The sequence below is a fragment of the Ceratotherium simum genome, chromosome 5 (genome assembly GCF_057802395.1).
Source record: "Ceratotherium simum simum isolate JZ-2026a chromosome 5, ASM5780239v1, whole genome shotgun sequence".
Taxonomy (NCBI): domain Eukaryota; kingdom Metazoa; phylum Chordata; class Mammalia; order Perissodactyla; family Rhinocerotidae; genus Ceratotherium; species Ceratotherium simum.
This window is the reverse complement of record NC_141904.1, coordinates 33,522,296-33,537,267: the sequence shown is the minus strand read 5'-3', so window position 1 is coordinate 33,537,267 and position 14,972 is coordinate 33,522,296. Positions and strand designations below refer to the sequence as shown.

General features: G+C 36.0%; 1 long non-coding RNA gene across 2 annotated transcripts in view; it reads right to left on the bottom strand.

Moving 5' to 3' along the window:
* The window catches only part of LOC147916995 (uncharacterized), a 253,027-nt gene that overhangs the window by 26,048 nt on the left and 212,007 nt on the right, over nucleotides 1–14,972 (bottom strand). The window contains exon 3 of one of the 2 annotated variants that reach the window (XR_015552181.1): nucleotides 12,036–12,149. The exons of the other annotated variant lie outside the window; for it this stretch is intronic. This is a non-coding gene — a long non-coding RNA (uncharacterized LOC147916995). Of the gene's footprint in view, nucleotides 1–12,035; nucleotides 12,150–14,972 lie in introns of those variants that run through there. 2 annotated transcript variants of the gene reach the window in all.

Sequence of the window (14,972 nt, the reverse complement as noted above, 5' to 3'; positions counted from 1 at the left end):
ATTTTCTCTGCTTCTCTCTGTGTAAGAGGAGCTCAAATTCACAAAGAAAGTAAATGGTAGAACTGGGATTTTTAAGTAGTTCTTTTAATCACTTTGCTACACAGAATGTTCATTACGGTAAAAATGGTGAGTGAATTCAGAGAATCACATATAAAATTGGACATTCCAGAAAAGGCATATCCTGTTAATTTTCTGGTCCCAAACTGAAATATGTAATTGAAAATAGCCAACAGAGCATCAGGTGTCATGAAGTTTGAGACAAGGGTATATATCCTCTCTTTGTAATGTAGCTTTTTGGGGCCATGTCTATGTGGTCAGCACGTAGTATTTGCCAACAGTGATTGATCTGTCATCAGAGGATGGGACCTTGGAAATGAGCTATACTTCAAATTTGAAAGTTATTGGAAAACCTATGTTTATATGAATAGGAAATTAAAGTACAAAGATATAGAGTGTTACATCTCCAAAGTTATTATTTCGGTATACATGTTTTCTAGAAATGGTCCTTCCTGAGCTCCTGGATTTAGGTCTATATGTGATGAGAATAGAAAACCTTTAGTAATGAATTGGATAATCAGTGCCCAAACAAATATCATCATCTGGAGCTAAAATAGCATCTACTATTGACTTAATTTTCTTTATATTTTATGTAGAAATAAAGACATGCTGGGGTCGGCCCAGTGGCGTAGTGGTTAAGTTCGTGTGCTCCGCTTCGGCGGCCCAGGGTTTGCAGATTTGTATCCCGGGCATGGACATACACACCGCTCGTCAAGCCATGCTGTGGCAGCATCCCACATGCAAAATAGAGGAAGATGGGCACAGATGTTAGCTCGGGGACGATCTTCCTCAAGCAAAAAGAGTAAGATTGGCGTGGATATTAACTCAGGGCCAATCTTCCTCACCAAAAAGAAAAGATATGTCAGCCATATGACCAAGTTTCAACTTAAAGAAATTTTTAAAGTTGCCTTTATTTTTAAAGGTAAGTGACCGATCATTTTTTAAATAACCAATTAATAATCGTAATGTTTAAAGGTAAACTCTCATGTTCTGTTAACAAAGCCTGGTGTAAGCTTCTTGTCAGTCAGTCTTCAAGACATCGGCAAAGTCAATGGGACCCACATTGTATTGTATCAGGCACTAGGAACAGAGAGAAATCCTCAGTTACTATGCCAGACAGAGCAAAACTACAGCCTTTCAGTTACTATACACACACTTCTGAGGGTTCTCTTTTATATGTTCATTTAGCCGATTGGTTGGTTGGTTTAGTTTTTGTAGTGAAATCAAAAAACGTTTGAATGCAAGACAGCTCAGTGAGTAATATGAGAAAAAAAGTGTTTCTCACAGAGACTCAAAGAATTAGACTGATAAGACCATTTTACTAAACGTTGAGGCAAAGCCTGATTTTAAGTTTCACATCCTTAATACCACACTCTAAATATGCTTTTAATTCGTCAAAGTAAAACACAACAGCTTCCACATCTGATCCATCATCATACTGTAGAGGTATTTTTACACAAAGGGGTGGAAATTTCTTTTTTTTTAAAATCAGTTTCCCATGATAGCAAGGCTCTAATTTAGATTATACAAGCAATGATTTTGCTTGATGTTAAATTACTGAGCATAAACCAAGACTAATTTTTTTTCCCAAACTGATATATTTGGGCAAGAAAGCTGCCCTTTTTCTTTGGCCAAGATGAGAGGAGTTAAAAGTTAATAACTGTAAAGAAGTGGAGATTGTAGCCCAGTTTCTACTGAATAGGTATCATTTAAAAAACTACTGTGGGGCCGGCTCTGTGGCTTAGCGGTTAAGTGCGCGCGCTCTGATGCTGGCGGCCCGGGTTCGGATCCCGGGAGCGTCCCGAGGCACCACTTCTCCGTCCAGCGTGAGGCCGAGTCCCACGTACAGCAACTAGAAGGATGTGAACCTATGACATACAACTATCTACTGGGGCTTTGGGGGGAAAAACTGAATAAATAAAATCTTTAAAAAACTACTGTGGATGCCTCTCAAAACACATTCACTCTGGGGGTAGACACTTGATGCCAATTCTCCCTCACTTCAATGTGGATGGATCCAGAATGAATCGTGTGTTCAGAGGCAGCCTGAAGGCAGAACAATCCTGGGCAGATCATAATCATAAGAGCCGCAAATCAAAGCAAGAGGAAGAGAGAAGGAGACTAGGAACTGGAGGCCTCTGCTTAGGGCCAGACCTCACCACAGAGCAGAGTAAGCTTGACTTATTTCAGCTCAAGAAAAACTATGCATCCAATCTTTATCTACAAAATAGAGAATAAACAGAGCAGAAGGAAGAGCCATTACAGGATAGCAAAATGAGGAATGGGCTGGTCATCAGAAAGTAATTGACAAAATGCCTTGGGACATAGACTTTGCTGGAGTGGAAGCTGCATTAGACCAAAAGCCCAGGGAAAGGCCTGAACTCAAGGAGTCCCTTCACACATCTGAGATGCTTTCGTCCACAAGGTTAATAGCAAAGCTTATATTCTGAAGGACAGTTCAGAGCTCCTAGATATGTGAGAGATGTGAGATCAAAAGATTATCAGTTTAATGAACATTTGAAAAGGTGATTAATCTCATGAGTCATCAGGACAAAGCAAATTAAAAGGACAATGATATAACTAAAAACATCAACTAAGTTCCCTAAATTAAAAAGACTGACAATACCAAGTGCTGTCAAAGATGCTGAAGAAATGGAACTCTCGTACACTGTTGGTGTAAAACGAATTTGAAATATTGTTTGGCAATACTCATCATATCTGAACATATATATCCATATAACCCAGCAACTCCAGTCCTGGATATATAACCAACAAAATTGCATATGTATGAGTACTAAGAAACTTGTTCAAGAATGGTAAGAGTCATATTATTTCTAATAGCCTAAAACTGGAAAAAGAACAAATGTCCACTAAACAGAAAAAATTAAATATAACATACCATGGACTATTATACAGTAATGAAAATGAACAGACTGATGCTTAACAGTAAAACCTGCATGAATTTCATGAGCAAAATGTAGAACAAAAGCCAGACACAAAGGAGTGCCTTCTCTATGATTCTATTTAGCTAACTATCAAAAATAGATAAAACTAATCTCTGTTGGTAGAAGTCAGGATAGTGATTACCTTTGGGGTTACTTGCTGGAAAGAGGCATGAGGAAGATAAGAGTGGGCTTCTGGTGCTAATAATGTTCTAGTTCTTGATGTCCAGTGTGACTTGATATGGGTATGCCTACTTTGTGAAAATATATTGTTATACACTTATTTGTGCACTTTTCTATATTTAAGTTATCCTTCAATAAACAATTTTTTTAAAGTTATCAATAAATGTTATAGGCAGATGGAGAAGAGGAAACAGTAAAAATGGGAAACAGTGGCAGGGAGATGCCTATAAAAGGAGAGACCTGAGCAGGCAAGCAGAGGTGCTGTCTGCACCTGTTCCAGAAATGTTGGCCAAAAGCATACTTCCCAATAGAAAATGGGCAGCCCTTTGTGTTTAACTGCTCTATTTCTCACTTTCTCTGTGATCTTGGGCTAGTAACTTGAACTCTCTAATACCTGACTTTCTCACCTGTAACATGGAAATGTCTTGTAGCTTTATTAGAAAGATTACACGAAAGAGGAAAAATGTCCAGTAAAACACCTAGATCAATTCTTGGTACATAGTTGATAATCAACAAATATAAGTTCCTTTGTGACTTTCTTCCATTGTTCACTTAGCTCACATGAAAAACCATTTGAGAATGGAAAAATAAAAAATCTCATTTTCTCCATTTATTGACATCACAGGAAATTCTTTTTCACACCCATGTCTGTGAACAAGGACATCTCATTTACCGCAACAGGGGAAGAAACCTGGCACGGGCGTGGCCTCATGTTCTTAAACTAATCCAGATTGTAGAGAAAGATGGGTGGCCAACGTTCAAGACATGGTGTCCAAAGACAATGTGAAAATAGAGAATTGTATCTTAGGGTTGGGAAGATAAGATCAGATTCAGAGAGAAAGATGGGTTATAGCAAGGGAGAGCAGATAATAAATTTATTTTTCCTATCACAATCTTCTTAACCATCACCAGGGAGAAGATCTATTTGCATAGGTAGAAAAAAGATCAATTGTTAATTTTGAAAAGAAAAAAATTAAAAAGGAAAGTTTGTAATGTTAAAGTCATTTTGGACAAGCATATAGTTAATCAAACAATGGAATTTATGGCTTCCAAGATGAATCTTATTCTGAAGTAGCCTACTCTTGAACTTGGTGAGGTATTCTTGGCTCTAGTCACAATTCTTTTTTTAACATACAGTGAAAGTTTTTGAGAGAAAGAAAATGCTGAAGTATAGCATTTTGATTTGTGGGTAAGTGGCTAACCAGAAATGGAGGGGAAAGGCAGTTCCTTTGAAAGAGAATGAGCTGATGACCTGCATATCAGGGGAGCCAGTGAGCTGCCAAGTCTCCTCTATCCAGGACTGTAAAGGAATACAGCAAAACCATGAAACTGCCAACATGCTTGCATATAGTCCCATAGCTCAACACTCTGAGAGACGATAGTTCCATAGAATAAAAAAGGACAATGGAAATATCTTTAGCCTCAACGAAATTAGAAGAAAAGTGAGATAATCCCTTGGCTCACAATCTAGTACCTGGCAAACAAACTCCCTGCATGCAATAATGTGGTCCTGGAATCCAGAAGTGCACAAATTAAAGTGACCACAATGATAGCCACCATAATACAGCAATCCAGGTACAGGTAACAGGCACCTAGATTTGATGAGGCTAGCTAGACCATAAGACCGACTGGCATGTAGAAGGTGATAGTATGTTATGACACCTGCCTTTGAGTTTTCAGTACAAATTGGGACAGAGCTAGAGTTCTAGCAAATGCGTTGACAAGATTCAGCTATAGAGAAGCAATTTATTGCCTTGTACCACTCCTACTACACATAGTTCTGATTCCTTGCTTTCTGGCTGATCCTCATTGTTCAAGTAACAAATCAATAATTTCCATAGCTGATTTGGCTGGTTTTCCTCAATTTCCTCCTCCTTGGATTGGTCTTTTAACACAGAGAGACATAGCTGTGTGTTCCTAGCTCACGGGCTAAGTATATTATACCTACTTCTTTCTCTTCATTCACTAACTCTGTGATTCAATTGGAAAAGTGTGACCAAACCTGTCTAGCCCAATTTGTACTTTATAAAACAAATTGTTTATTGCTAATGTTCTGTTACTCCCTGGATATGTACAGATTTTCCCTCCCTATTTTGGTTCCATTAATTTAATAGAATTTGAAGCTAGATTTAGTGGTTGGTGATTGCCAAGACCACAGGTATGGCTTTTTCTTTTTACTGAGGTTTGTTTGTTTTCTTCTTATTCCTCTGTATAAATAAGGAGGGGGAAAACCTGTTAAAAAGCTTTTTCAGGGAGATCTTCATCTATGATTGAATGCTGACAACAAGTATGATGACATTTATATTTCAATTAGTAAAACAGGATCAAAACATGAGTGGTACATAGGAAATCACAAATACCCAATCTCCTCATAAAATGTTCCTACTTCCTGCCTCCATTCATCCTTCTCTCCCTCCCTCCCTTCCTTTCTCCGTCTCTCTCTGTTTCTTTCTCTAATACCTGGAACAAGCAATTTGCATCATTATGGTGAGATCCTAGAAGTCAGAGGTAGGAAAAATATAATCCATAGGAGAAGTCCTCCCAAGTCATTTGTTTGCACAGTGGTCCTGTGTTAAAATAAAAAAAATACAGAATTTGCAGGCAGATAACCTATGTTGTTACCCCAGGCCAAGTTTATCTAGCCTCTCTGAATTGTTGTACCCTCTTTGATAATATTAAGTAAGAGGTCATGGAATAAGGTGGTTGCAAAAGAGGGCTTTTGAAGTCAGATTGCCTGAGTTACAAACCAATCACCACCTTGTACTATCAATGTGACCTTAGGAAGCTATTGGTGTCAGTTTCATCCTCTGGAAAATAGGGATGATAAAAGTACCTTAAGGGGTTATGAAACTTAAATGAGTCAGATTATACAAAGCATGGTGCCTCGTGTAAAGGAACAGCTCAATCAATGATATTATTAGTAGTAGTAGAGTACCCATAAAAATAATTCATGAAATGAAAAGTATTATCAAAATTTTAGTTCTTAAATTTTTTTATGACACATGGAACAACAAAAGGCTGGATATGTAAAGAGATAAAAGACATACTCTTGTCCCTGCCCTAAAAATAATGGGTAAACTGATGATGAGACAGAATATATTCCTATCAAAGTAAATATCAAGACCCAAGTACAGACCATGGGTCAATTCTGTCCTTCCAACAAAGCCATGTTGCAGGAGGTGAGAGGAGGATGAGGTAGGAACACACATGATCAGTTTTTAGGCTTGTAGATTGGATAGGATCAAAGGGAACACTATTACAGTGGACTAGTAGAAAGTGCGTTTCAGGAAGTTAGAAGGGAGCACTTTTTAAGTTCAGAAGTTCTGGAGGGCAGAGGATGTGAGGAAGGATGTAAGGAAGAAGGATAGATTCAGTGTGCTATGCTAGAACTGCTAACTGGGCAAGAGCATATGGAGAATAGACAGGCCTCCAGAGTCACAGGAACAAGGGAGCAGTTATGAGACAAGCCCAGTGCTCCAACTTGCTTGGGTTCCATGGCTTGTCCCCTGCAAATATGATATAAACCAATTTATGTGTGTGTGTACGTGTGTCTCCACATATGCATGTCCCTATCTATGATTGTTTTGTGCACCAAATCTCTCCCATCAAAGAATATAAAATTAATATATAATAGCCTCATATTTACACGGCTGGAAAGAGATACTATCTTGGCAACTGACTTAAAGTATACAAGTAAATCAGGTATTTCCAAACCATATAAATGCTAGTGAAAGTGAAAACACAAAAGAAGAAAAAAAAAATCAATGAAAGTTCTCTTTTTTAGCTGCTATGATCATACTATACATTTTTAACAAGAATAGCTAACATTTATCAAGTGTTAAGTAGATGTTAGGCACTACTGCATGTACCTTTTATCTATTCATTTATTTAATTTTCAAAACAATCTTCATAGTTATATCCTACCATTATCCTATTTTATAGGTAAGGAAACTGAGGCAATCAGGGAATAAAGGTGACACAGCTAAGAAGTGGTGGAGCTGGAATGGGCAATGAGGCTCTGGAGGGCAAAGAATTACCGCCCCCCTCACCAAAGGTGTACATAATCATGATCTGTGGATCCTGGGAATTGTTAAAAACACAGACTCCTGAGCCCCACCTCTGGAAGTTTTGATTCATTAAGTCTAGGGTAGGGCTCAAAAATTTACGTTTCTAACAAGTTCCCCAGTGATGCTGATGCTGTGGTCTATGGATCACACTTTCAGTAGCATCACCCTATGTTATATTAATTTGAGTTGTTAGATAAAAGAAAGTGAAATATCATAATATGAAAAGGTGATCTCATATTTTCAAGATGTTTAAAGTAAACTTCATTTCAAGGCAATATTCCAAAGCATTGATATGAATATTATAGATTTAGTCCAAAGTATAAGCTTGTTCGTTAAGCATAATGATAGAACCAGTTGAACCTATACCAATATTTAGGACTCAAGCTGTGTTTGTATTTTTTCTCTAAATTGTCCCTTCATTTCTTCTCTATATCTTTTCTGTATTGAATACCAACTTATGGGCTTAGCATACTAATTGAAACTCATCAATATTGTAAAGCACTTCTTAATGTAAATTACAAGAGACAATCCACTTGGAAACATATTGAACAGACTCTTTTTATACTTTATTACAACAATCGGAATCCAACATGGTAAACAAAAAACTACAATACAAATCAGAACCATCTTCAGTGTCAGTGAAGAGAAGAGCAAAGTGGTTATAGTGAACCTGGTAGAAAAAAAAAAAAAATCTGTTTAGTTCCCTCACGAGAAAAGTTCTAAATGTTTCCAGGAAGATGCAGTAGACATATGTTTCTCTATTATTCCCACTAAGTACCACCCAAAAACCTTAATAGTATATATAAAACAAACATAATAAGATTTTGAAAAGTGGAGAGAAGAAGGGAAACCAACCAGGGAACTCAGGACATAAGGAATGACACAGTGGTAAGGTCTCTAGGTTTACTTTCTGCTTCACATATCGCAGACTTAGAACTGAAGAAGCCAGCAACTCAGAAACACCAATGGGTACAGGAAAAAAAAAAATCTCCCCAAAAGCTTGCTCTCTTTATCCAAAGAACCAGGAAAGGGACAGCCTAGTAAGACAAAAGCTTTAGACAATAACCACTCTACACCAAACAAACATCATAGAGAAAACTATGGGCCTACCACTACCCTCACCAGCAAAGGCTGAGCAGGGGACCTAGACTTCTACCCTCTCCAGGCTGTAATAAGGCACTTTCACCAGGCTGTATCAGAGAAGACTGAGTAAGAAGCTGAGACTTTCATCCTAGCCAGGTGGTAATGAGGCTACCACTGCAGTATCAGTGGAGACTATGTGAGGATTGTGGACTTTTACTGCTATCAGCGGTAATAAGATGCCCAAGTGCTCTACTGGGGCAATGTCATAGAAGGCCAAGTGGAGTCAAGACTTTCACCAACACCCAGGGGTAACAAAGCTACCCTCCCTCTGCTGTGTGTCAGTGGAAGCCAGATTCGATGCAGTAAAAAGGCACTCCCACCCCTAGAGCCAGGGTGGTATCAGTAGAAGCCTGGTGAGCAGCTAAAACTCCTATCCTTATCTGACAGTAATGAGGAGCTCCTCCTCTCCTAGAGTGTAAACAGAAGCTGAGCAGAGCATCTGGATTTCTAGCCACACTTGGCAGTAATGAAGCAGTGTACCCCTTCTACTGTTGGAGCAGTGTTAGAGGAAACTAGCTAAAACAAAAGGTATAAATAAGATTCAGAGTCTCATAACAAAACACACAAAATGTCCAGGTTTCAACTGAAAAACCACTTCTCATACCCAAAGTCTTGAAAACTTCAACTTCAGTGAAAAAAATAATCAGTAGACACCAATGCCAAGACGACAGAAATGTCAGAATTATCTGACAAAGATTTTAAAGCCAACATCATAAAAATGATTCAATGAACAATTACGAACACACTAGAAACAAATAAAAACAATAAAATCTCACCCAAGAAATAGAAGATATAAAAAAGAACCAGATAGAAATATTGAAATTGAAACACACAATAACTGAAATGCAAATCTTAATGGATGGGATCAACCACAGAATGAGAGGGGAGAGTGGAAAATCTCAGTGAATTTAAAGATAGAACAACAGAAATTATCCAACTTGAATAACAGAGAGAAAATAGATGGAAAAACAAAATGAATAGACAGAGCTTCAAGGACCTAGGGTATTATACAAAAGAAGATCTAACATTCATGACATTGAAGTCCTGAAAGAGGAGGAGGAAAATGATGGAGCTTAAAAAGTACTCAAAAAATAACAACTAAGAACTTTCCGAATTTGGGAAAAAAACACAAACGTAAATTCAAGAAGATAAGCAAACTCCAAACAGGATAAATCCAATGAAATCTAGGCCAAGACAAATGATAGTCAAAATTCTGAAAAATGAAAACAAAGAAATCTTGAAAGCAACAAGAGAGAAATGGCACCTTACCAATAGCAGAAAACCAATTAGAATGACAGTGGATTTCTTTTCAGACACCATGGAGGCCTAAAGGAAGTGGCATAATATTTTTCAAGTGCTTAAAGAAAAGAACTGTCAACCCACAATTTTATAGACATGAAAATATCCTTCAGGAATGCAAGGGAAATCAAGACATTGTTAAATGAAGGAAATTGAGAGAATTTATCATCAGCAGATCTACCCTAAAAGAATGGTTAATACAAGTTGTCTAAACAGAAAGAGAATGAATGAAGAATAAAAGATGGAATCTTGGAACAACGAGAAGGAAGAAAGAATAGAAACAGCAAAAATATGAGTAAATAAAATACATATTTCTTCTCCTCTTGAGTTTTGTAAATTATGCTTGAAGAATATAACACTCTCTGATGTGGTTATACATGTGTATAGAGAAAATATTTGATAAAATTACATGATAAACTAGACAGGATAAAGAGATGTAAATGGAGGTAAGGTTTCTATACTTCGCTTAAGCTAATGACATGTTGACACCATTAGACCAATTACGTATATATAAAGTAATACACAGAATAGCCACTAAGAAAGCTATACAAAACAACACACTCAAAATCACTATAGATAAATCAAAAAATCATTCTAAAAAATGTTAAAGTTGTCCACAGGAATACAGGAAAAGGAAAACTCAGAAATAAAGAAACAGAGAGAACAAACAGAAAAAAAAATAAATAAAATGGCAGATTTAAGCCCTAGATATATAATTACATTGAATGTAAGTAGTCTAGTTATACCAATTAAAATACAGAGATTGGCAGAGTGGATTCAAAAACATAACCCAGCTATATGCTGCCTATGAAGAAAGTCACTTCAAATATAACAGTATAGAAAGGTTGAAAGCAAAAGGAGAAAAAATATATATTATGCAAACATTAATCAAAAGGAAGCAGAAGTAGCTATTTTAGTATCAGATGAATTAGACTTCAGAGCAAAGAAAATTACCAGAGACATAGAGTGACATTGTATAATTATAAAAGGGTCGATCCATCAAAAAGACATAGCAACCCTAAATGTGTATTCACCAAACAACAGAGCTACATAACATGAGAAGCAAAAAGCAACATAACTGAAAAGACAAATCCACAGATATATGCAGACTTCAACATCACTCTCAGCAATCTATACAACTAGATGGAGAACCAGCAATAGTATAGAAAAACTCAACAACAGCATCAACAAACAGGATCTAATCACATTTATATAGAAGCTCTTCTAGTTTCTATGGAACATTTACCAAGATAGACTATAGCTAGGGGCTTAAAATAAACCTCAACATATTTTAAAAAATTGAAATAATACAGAATGTATTCTCTGACTTCAGTGGAATCAAACTAAAAATCAAAAACAGAAAGATAATATGAAAATCTCCAAATACTTAGAAGCTACACAGCACATTCTAAATAATCCATGGGTTAAAGAAGAAGTCTCAAGGCAAACTAAAAAAAACAAAAAACAAAAAAACACTGAACTTAATGAAGATGAAAATACAACAACAATATTTGTGGGATATAGCTGAAGTAGTAGTGAAAAAGAAATTCATAGCACCAAATTCACATATTAGAAAAGAGGAAGTGACTCAAATCAATAATCTAGGCTCCTACTTCAAGACTCTAGAAAAAGAAGGAAAACTACGTCCAAAGCAAACAGAGGAAGGAAATCATAAAGATAAGAGCAGAAATCAATAAAACTGAAAACATAAAAATGGCAGAGAAAATTCAATGAAACAAAAAGTTGGTTCTTTGAAGTTATAATATAAAATTGTCAAACCTCTAGCAAGACTGACAAGAAAAAAGGAGAAAAGATACAAATTACTAACATCAAAAATGAGATGAGATATCCCTACAGATACTATAGACATCAAAAGGATAATAAAAGAATACTACAGACAACTCTATACATATACATTTGAGACCTTAGATGAAATGGAGTACTTCCTCAAAAAACACAAACTGCCACAACTTACCAAAATTGAAATAGATAATTTGAATAAGCCTATATATATTAAGGAAAATAAATTAATAATTTTAAAACTCCTCCCCCCCAAAATCTCCAGGCCCAGGTGGTTTCACTGGAGAATTCTGCCAAACTTTTAAAGAAGAATTAACAATTCCTCAAAATCTCTTCCAAAAAATAAGAGTAGGGAACATTTCTCAATTGATTTTATGAGGTTATTATTACCCTGATACCAAAATTAGACAAAGACAGTACAAAACAAAAACAAACAAACAAAAAGATATAATAATATCACTCATTAATATAGAGGCAAAAATCCTTAAATTGTTAGCAAATAGAATCCAGCAACATGTAAACAGAATTATACAACATTACCAAGTGGGGTTTATTCCAGGGATGTAGAGTTGGTTCAATATTTCATTCTATGTGTTCATCATCATATAAATCATCATCATACATCAAATAAATCAATGTAATCCACCACTTTAACAGGCTAAAAAGAAAAATCATATGATCAAATCAATCAATGTAGAAAAAGTTTTTGATAAAATTCAACACAAATTTATGATTAAAACTCTTAGGGAAAAAAGGAATAGAAGAGAATTTCTTTAACTTGATAAATAACATCTATAAAAAAGCTACAGTTAAAATTATGCTTAATGGTGACAGACCTAGTTACCTGTAAGATCAGGAATAAGGCAAGCATATCCACTTTCACCATTCTTATTCAACACGCACTGGAAGTTCTAGCCAGTGTAATAAGGCAAGAAAAGGAAATAAAATGCGTAGATCAGAAACGGAGAAATAAAACTATCCTTCTTTCCATATAACATGATTATTTATATAGAAAATCCAAAGGAATCTATAAAAACTCCTAGAACTAATGAGTATGTTCAGCAAAGTCTCAGAAGATAAGATAAACATACACAAATCTATTGTATTTCCATATACTAGCAATGAACACATAGACATTGGACTTAACAATACAGTATCACTTACAATCACTCAAAAAATACTTAGGTATCTAACAGAATATGTACAGGGCTTGTATGCTTGCACCCCGATGAAAGAAATTTTAACAAAAATCTAAATAAATGGAGAGTCACACCACGTTAATGGATGGGAAGATTCAATATAGTAAATATATCAATAATCCTAAAACTGATATACAGGTTTAGTGAAATGCTGGAGTTTTTGTAGTTAGATTTTTCTAGCTGTAAAATTGCAAGGAGGATCATAAACCAGGTTTTTTGTCTTCATGTCTATATATATCTAGAAATATACAATATATTCTTCTTTTGATTGAAATATTTATCCATCCTTCCATCCATACATTCATTCAAATTCAAAACAAAACAAAGCATATTGAAAGCCTATTAATGTATATACCGGGGAAAGTCCTAAGCACAGAGATATAGGCATGGCCAAGATAGACGAAGTCCCTGCCATCACGGAATTTTTCTTTTTTTTTTTTTTTGGTCTGCTTATGATGTGACTTTTAAGACTTGCTTCCTTTGGGCACAAGTGAACTGACTGAGGTATTTCAGCTTTATTATATAGCCAGTTGTTAAAGGCACTGGAGTTCAGTGGAATTGAAGTAGGAGTAGCAGGGCAACATTTATAATCCATTTTAAGTATTAGAAAAAGTAGATTAATAGAGGCACTTTCAAGGGAACCACATCTCTGAATATTTAAATCCTCTCACACCAAGGATTTGTGTTGCTGTTGCAGATGTCAACAAAAGAAGAATCCAGGAGCTTTCTAACATTGGCAACCAAATGTATTAATACATCATGGTGGCCACCACAATGGGAACGTCACAGGTTTGGCATCTAGAATCTGCTGGACCTGAAGCTCACCTCACGCACTCCTTATTCTGATGATATATTAAATTTCTTCCTCTTTCCTATTGTCCATATTGGGACTTTTTCTAGAAGTTTGAAGTAGAGTTCACAAATGGAAAGACAATGGTGCCTCAGAACTATCCTAAAATTCCCTGTTCCCCTATTTTATTAGAAAATAATGTTTTAAGACCTTATATAGCAATTAACCACATACCAGGCGATATCCTAAGCACTTCGTAGTCATTAACTAATTTAATCCTCATGATAAGTCTATGAGATAATCCTCATGATAAATCCAGTCTTACTGTCATCTTACAGTAAGGAAAGTGAGGCTTAGGGAGATGGAGATTGAGAAACTTGCTTAATGTCACGTGTCGAAATAGCATTTCGACACTCTGTCTGTAAACAGAAATATGGCAAGTGAGGTCTTGGAACTGGGATTAGATGTATTTAGATGAAACTGTTTTAGAATATCAACCTGGCCACGATTCCTAAGTCGGTAGCAGAATTTGGGGCCCTTAACTGTACCCCTTGAAACTTGCTGGTAGTGTTTCTTATGCTCCAATTGTACAATTGAATGCATATCAACCTAAGGTCACTGTCCCCCTTTGCAGAATTTCCATACTTATTATGGTTTTCTTCATTTCTGTTGTCTTAAATGCTAATGGAATTTAGTTGGGCAATGATAAAAAAAAAACCAATAAGTGCCAAAATGTTTATGGCAAAGAAGTAACAATTCCAAATTTGCATTTTCCTGATTCTGTTAAAAAATGCATCCTGGTATTGGAAGTAATTTGTTTTACTGCCAGAAGAAAAAAAAAAAAGACCAACACTGTTAATCTTTTTCTTAAAAAAATAATAAATTAAGATTAATCCAAGGTTGTCCCAATGTCATTTTCCCTTACTTGCTTTTGTTACGTCTCCTTGAGTTGGAGGGAAGGATTAAGTTGGAGCTCCTGTGTAACCGACAGCCTATCTCATCTATGCTGTAGTCCATAGGGAGTGTATTGTTAATAGTTATGAAAATTACAAATCATTGGAGTGCTGTGAGTTGTGATTCCATAGTTAGTTTTGCTTTCTTTTTAATTTTCCACATGGGTAATTTTTTAATAAGGAAGAAGGCAAGGACAGATGAAGAAAGCTAGAGAAGTGCACCCACATCTACATTTACATCTGAGACAAAAGGATGGTGTGAAAATGTATCAGTAACGCCAAAACCATTACGATTATCAAACTGATGGCAGACAAAGATCATGATACAAATTTGGCATTTACTTGGACTGGGGAGGAAGACAGTGTTTTGTGTAGCAGGTTACTTTGTTGAATTAATTGAATTGTCCTCTAGGAAAGCTTCAGCATTAGTTGATTGTGTTAAGAAGTCACCCATTTTGAAAAATAATAATGAAACTTAATATTAATACACTCTTGGATTGATATCCTCCAGTACCAATGAGTCAACCATATCCAATTTG